At 36.1% G+C, this 6,957-nt stretch overlaps 1 pseudogene; it reads right to left on the bottom strand.

The window, feature by feature from the left end:
* Positions 1-3,501: 3,501 nt before the first annotated feature.
* Positions 3,502-6,223, bottom strand: LOC111616145 (annotated as a pseudogene).
* Positions 6,224-6,957: the final 734 nt, after the last annotated feature.

Genomic DNA, 6,957 nt, shown 5'->3' with positions numbered 1-6,957 from the left:
TAGTGAATACTACAAATTTAATATAGAGTTTGTATACTTTTAACGTAACTATTAACTAAATTTTATTAAAATTTATTAGATGCCACTCCGACAGTTCCCTTGTGAGACTGGGTTGGGGAGGCAATCTAAAGCAGGGGTACATGGATCGATGCCAAATAAGAGGAAGGCCAGTGATTCCTTAATGGACAAATGGTAAGTATTATTATATACGAAACACGCTGAGGGAATTAAATCATCCCATTCAATGCCTTCCTTGCCCACTGACTTAGCAATCATGTTTATCAAGGATTTATTTGCACATCGCACATACCATTCGAGCAAGGTCTATAAGAGGTAGTGATATTGCACCTTATCCCCAGCCATTTGCAACAATCATTAAATAATGAAAATAGAAAATTTGTCCCCGATCTGATAATATCATCTCAGGCACCCCATACCTACAAATTACTTGATCGAAGAGTATGTTGCTTATAGACCAAGCTGTCTGGTCTTTTAAGGGGTGAGCCTCCATGAACCGTGTATAAATATCAACCACAACCAATATAAACTGATTTCCCTTTTTTGAAACATGAATAGACCCAATTATGTCAAGGGCTATTTTCTGGAATGGCTTCTCTGCCGTCTCATTGGCTTGGAACGGGACCTTACCATTATGGATGTTATAAATCTGACATTTTTCATAAGATTTGATAACTTCCTCGACCTTAGGCCTGAGTCTCTTAATAAAATAATTCCTTTCTATATTCTTAATGGTTTTTATCAAACCCCAATGCCCAAAGAGTTGGTTCTCATGAATGGCTTTAATTAACATCTTATCAATGACCTCCTCCACACACAATTTTTCCACATACTGATTCCTTCCTTTTAAGAATTCCGTCCTATAAAGGCAGTCATTTATGACCTTATAATTAGCTAACCTATCGGTAAGGTCAGTATCACCCTGGTTTCTCAAGATATCCCTTTTTATAGGTTTAAATATGTCGTCAAGATCTTGAGATTGCCCTAGTTCCTCCTTACTTGGGATTCTATACCAAGGGATGTCTATATCAATGTGATTAATATCAACGTTTCTAGACAGAAGGTCTGCTACGATATTATCCACACCTTTAATATGTTTGACTTCGATATCATAGTCCATCAATTCCATCACCCAACGCATCAGGTGGCGACTTCTGTTCTTGATATTACTTAGAAATATTAACGGCTTATAATCAGATATTATTATCATCTTTTACCCTAGTACAAGGTATTTAAAATGTCTTAAGGCAAGGATAATTGCAAGGCACTCTTTCTCTATTGTGAAACAGTTTAATTTAATTCCGCTTCTTGAAATCTTTTGTTATAGTAGCCAATCGGGGCTAATTTCCCATTATGCTCATGCTCTAGAACGCCTGCTGCTGCCCTGTCGGATGCATCCGTATGCAAATAAAAGGGTTTGCAAAAATCAGGGTGAGCTAACAAAGGTGGAGATGTGATGACCTTTAACTTTTCAAATGAATCTTGACAACAGGAGTCCCACATGAACCTCTTATCCTTCTTTGTCAGGTTGATTAAGTGGGCTGCAATATCAGAGAAGGATGAGATAAAACTACGGAAGAACCCTATTGCCCTTAAAAAGCTCCTCACTTCCTTGGTGTTATTAGGTTGTTTAATCTGACGTATAGACTCAACATTTCTCGTGTCAGGCCTTATGTCTTTGTTATTCAATATGTGCCCCAAATATTTAACCTCCTTAGCCAAGATTTGACATTTCCTAGGGATTACCTTAAGACCTTCATTTATTAAAGTTTCTATTACTTGTTCAAGAAGTTTCAGGTGCTCATCCAACGTCTTAAAAAATAACACTACGTCATCCTGGAAAACAAAACAGTTACTTCCAATAAACCTCCCAAGGACCTTTGCCATGACGAATTGGAAGAATCAGCCACTATTCTTCCCTCCTTGTGGCATACTTCCCCCAAGGTGTGGTAAATGAAAAGATGTGCCTGACCTTCGGATCTAATGGGATTTGGAAATATCCCGCTTTTAAGTCTAAAACAGAGAAAAACTTGTTGCCCTCTAACTAAGAAAAAATATCATCAATTCTAGTCATTAGAAATAGCTGGGGTTCAGTAATTTCATTAATTTTCCATACATCAAAGGTAACCCAGATTTCCCTGGAATCTTTGTGGACGACATGGATCGGGGAGTTCCAACTAGAGGAACTTTCTTCACAGACACCTGCCTTCACTAATTCACCAACCTTCCTCTTGAGGGCCGGTAAATAATTATACGGAATGTGATATTGTTTTATATTAATGGGGCGGTCAGACACTAACTTTACGGAATGCATATAGTTAACTGAGCTAGAAATATCAGTAACCTCATCCGCAACTGCATTCGGATACCTACTTAATACTTCCATTACTCTCTCTCTTGTCTGTTTATCAATACAACCAAGTTTCCACTCACACTTGTTTGAATATGCCTCATTATTAATGTTTATATAGAAATCTTTATTCCCTTCCTTTCGACCCGGTTTACTTATCAGACCTAACTCAGCCAGTATTCCTGGGTATTCACTAATAATATCCATTCCAAAAATGATTTCATAATCAACACCTTCTGGAAATTTTACACTAGGGATTCTTAATTCTATCTCACTCTAATTACTAAAACTACATTTAGCAAGTAAGGCTTTGTCGCTATTGATAATCGTCCCAGTCATACCTTTAATACACGTACCGTTATGGGCAACCCAATTCTCATTCCTTAACCTCACCCAGTCAGTAAGCTCGTCCTTTATAACGGTTCTTTCAGCCCCTGTGTCAACAAGCCCATTCACCTTCCATCCTAATAATTTACCAACAATGATTGATAAACCATGTTTAGTAAGGTATATTTGCTTGGTCAGTTCTATATTAGCAAGTCGGTCATTTTCCTGCCCATCCAAATGACCATTGACTAGTTTAAATTCCTTCTATGGTGGCATTGTCTAGACCAGTGATGGGCAAACTTTTTAAAGAGGGGACCAAGGGAAAGGAAAAAATCTTTAGGTGGGCAAATATAATTTATTAAAAAATAACAATGATACATTTTACAAAATTCTTGTATTATTTGCGATACTAAGCCCTATTAATGACTGAAAGACTATGAAGGAGAATATGATGAATGAAACTGTGACTGCATTTCTAAGAGTTTCTCATAATTTGGTTCGAACTGGGATGCACTTATGCTAGAAGAGAAGTTAAATGTTCATCTGTCAGTCTGTTTCTAAGGCAATTCTTTCGAAGTTTCATTGTAGAAAACATCTGTTCACATATATATGATGAAGCAAACATAGCAGTAACTTTCTGGGCATGAGATATCAGATTTGGGAAAGTGGATTTTGACAAGGACTTGTAGAACTCTAATTTTGGAACATTAAGAAACAACTGTTTAAGTTGAGTGTTACATTGTAATTCAATCAATTCAAGTTGCAAGTCCAGTTTCACTGTTTCACAGTTCACATTAAAAGGCATACTGAAAATTTCTAAGTCGTTTTCAATGACACTGAAGTCTTCAAATCTTTGTTCAAATTCATCATGGAGTTTCTCAGACGTAACTCTTAAGCTTTTCCTTCATCACTGGGGCTATTAAATTCAACCTTGGAAAATGAAACAAGTCATTCTTAGCAAGCTGATTCGCAAATAGAACAAGCTGTAGTTTAAAACCTTTCAGATGGCCCCAGATATCATCAATAAATTGATTTTTGCCATGCATCTTGACATTCAACTTGTTCATGTGGCAGAGAAGATCCGTAAAAAATGTAAAATCCAAAAGCCATGCAGTATCTTCCAGGATTTTATACTCTACAGACCCCTGTTTCTCAAGGAAGAATGTCACTATTTCGTCTTTCAGCTGCCAAACTCGCTCGAAGATGCGTCCTGCGCTAAGCCACCTTACTTTCGAGTAGTACAATATATTAGAGTAACCAGATTGCATGGATTCTAGAAACTCCCGAAATTGTCTGTGAGCAAGCCCTCGAGATTGAATAGCATTAACCAGTTTCACAATAACAAGCACAGGTTTCATATCCAAAGCAGATTTACACAGGGCGTCTTGATGTATGATGCAATGTAGAAATATAACATTGTTATCTGGATATTTTTCATTAAAGATCCCAACAAATCCAGATTTTTTTCCCTGTCATATTTCTCACTCCATCTGTTGTTATACTACATATGCAATTTATGCTACATTTAACCATTTATAGGTACTTTCAAACTTGAAATTTCTTCCATAAATTCATGAAAAATATCTGACCCTGTTGTAGTTCTCTTCAATGACCTCATGCATGCTAGTTCCTCTGTAATTCAGAAGTTTTTGTCAACACTTCTTATAAATAATAGCAACTGTGCAGTATCATTTATATCAGAGCTTTCATCCATAGTAATTGAGCAGAAGAATTTAAATTGGCCAATCTTTGATTCCAACTGTGATAATATGTTTTCATCTATTGCTTCAATTCAAGAAGTCACTGCTTTCAGAGATAAGCTTATTGTTTCAAAATCTTTTCTTTTGTCAGGACATAAAATATTGCAAACTTTGAACATGCAGTGTTTAACAAACTCTCCATCAGTGAGAGTTTTGTTACTTTTAGCAATATTGTATGCTACAACATAACTTGCACGTGTAGCTGCTTGCTGAGAACTATTTCCTTTCTTGAAAATACTTTGCTGACCTGATAGTTTTTTGCTTAGATCTTCTGCTTTTTGTTTTCTTTCTTCTTCAGTCATGGCTCTAACCTTGACATTGTTGTGCTTAGAGTTGAAGTGTCATGAAATGTTATATTCTTTGTAGACTGCTACAGTTTCATTGCAGATGAGACATAGTGGTTTATCCCTAAAAACTGTGAAAAAGTACTTCCAAGTCCATTCATCTTTGAAAACACGGCACTCAGAATCAGCTTTATGTTTCTTAGATAACATCTTAGGGCTAAAATTTTTCGCAATATGCAGAGTAAAACTAACAAACCAACAACGCTAAAACAGGTCTGAATCAAGAAACATGTTTTGATATCTAGCCACAATGGAGGGGGTAGCTACTGCGAGGAGGCTCCATTGCCAGTTTCACTACAAAGTTGCCAGCAGCCAGTGCCTCTCACTCTCAATATAACATTCCAATATCTAGGATAAGTCAATAAATTTGTATATCACTAATAAACAATGAGAGAGAGGAAAAAAGTCAAAAATATTTATTTTTCTTATAGCCTGTATTCTTTTTTATTCGTCAGATTAGAAATAATGTTGCACAGGCCGGAGAGAACATTTCAGGGGGCTGCATCTGGCCCACGGGCTGTAGTTTGTCCATCACTGGTCTAGACAAATGCCCCTTCTCACCACATGAGTAGCATCTACGAGGTTCGTCATATTTTTTTCTGGGGCCTTTGCCTTCCTTAATATACTCCATCGTTGACGACACGGATTCACCCAACTGCTTCATCTGCACCTCCAGATTTGCTATTCTATTACTTAATTTGAGTCCATGACTTCATTTTCGATATACAGTGAAGTCAAAAAAACAATGTCTGTGCTTCCTGATGCACTTGAGTATACCTAACAGAATTTAAGGAAAAAAATAAAAAAAACAGCATTGCAAGCACTAACAGATGCAAAAAATCAACAAAACGATCAATGGCAATTGCTTTATTCTTGGATCACCTCTCTGTACCTGGCCAGTACAAGGATTGCCTCTCCCGTGGCTTGTAGATACAAGCAAGGTCATGACAAGGCAGGGACAGAAGGGGTGCCTGCCAAGAGCACATGGACAAACTTACAAATTCATAGAAAATTGTCACAAACAAGTATGAAAAATTATACATATTATGAAATATAATAGGCATTATATTAATAAAAAGTAATTTTATAATTTTTAAGTTTGTAACAGACTAATGAAAGGCTTATCCAAAAGGTGCCATATTTAAGTTTGCCCCTGAAGCCAAATGCTCTAACCACATACATAGGTACAAGCATAGCATATTTTGTGCAGCAAATGCAAAGTTCACCTGTTCATACAAGGATCACCTCTTGTGCCTAACAAATGCAAGGATCACTTTCTGCCTGGCTCTGCCTCAATTCTATTCAAAAATGACAAAGTCACACAATATCCTAGTAAGTTATTCATAAACTATGTTAATTTTATTGTAAGTTCTAATGTTATCAAATTATCATCTGAAGCAAATCAAAAAATTATGATGTTATGAATTTTATAAATTTAATTNTATAATTATATATTAACTTAATTTATTGTAACTTTATTAAAATTATATATATACTTTCCGCCATCCAGCGCCACGCTACAGAGTGTTTAGGTGAGTAAGTTGTTTACTATCGTCTGTACAGTATGTAAATTAGGTACTGTAAGTCTAATACAGTACATAAATAAATAAAAACGAGAACTTATACTGGAATGAATAATATAAATAAAATAAAATAAACCTTTAACTATCCAGCAATAAATAATGTTTAATAAAAACATTTTCAACCGTTTTTAAACGGCCATCTTCAGTTGAACCAATATTAAAAAAGAACGCATGAAATACAAATTAAACAGAAACCGAAATGCGCATGAGTACTTCATCGGACTTGCGTCTTCTGAAAATCTATAAATAACTTGAAGATAACATAAAAAATAATAAAGCTGCCAAAAAGGGGGGGGGGAGAATATACGTTGATTACAAGGTGTTAATCTGCGTTATTGTAAAAGGATTTCCAGGCATAAGATAACCCTTCCGCATCTCTATGATTAATGCATCCCTTACTTATGTGTGCCTTATGTATCTCTATCTTTTCAAGGTGTTTCAATGCCTCTCTGGAATTCGCGGCTCTAGTGATCGAGGCTTAATCCCAATATACCTCTACCTCTTGCTGTTTGGCAAATGCTGTGAGCACTGTGGCATCTATGTTCTTACTCACAGAGTATTTATGTTCCTTTAAT

This window comes from Centruroides sculpturatus, unplaced genomic scaffold (assembly GCF_000671375.1).
Source record: "Centruroides sculpturatus isolate CEXI.00-Female unplaced genomic scaffold, Cexi_2.0 scaffold2687, whole genome shotgun sequence".
In the NCBI taxonomy this organism is placed as follows: domain Eukaryota; kingdom Metazoa; phylum Arthropoda; class Arachnida; order Scorpiones; family Buthidae; genus Centruroides; species Centruroides sculpturatus.
Note: the sequence above shows the minus strand (reverse complement) of the source record. Positions and strands in the feature narration are given on the sequence as shown.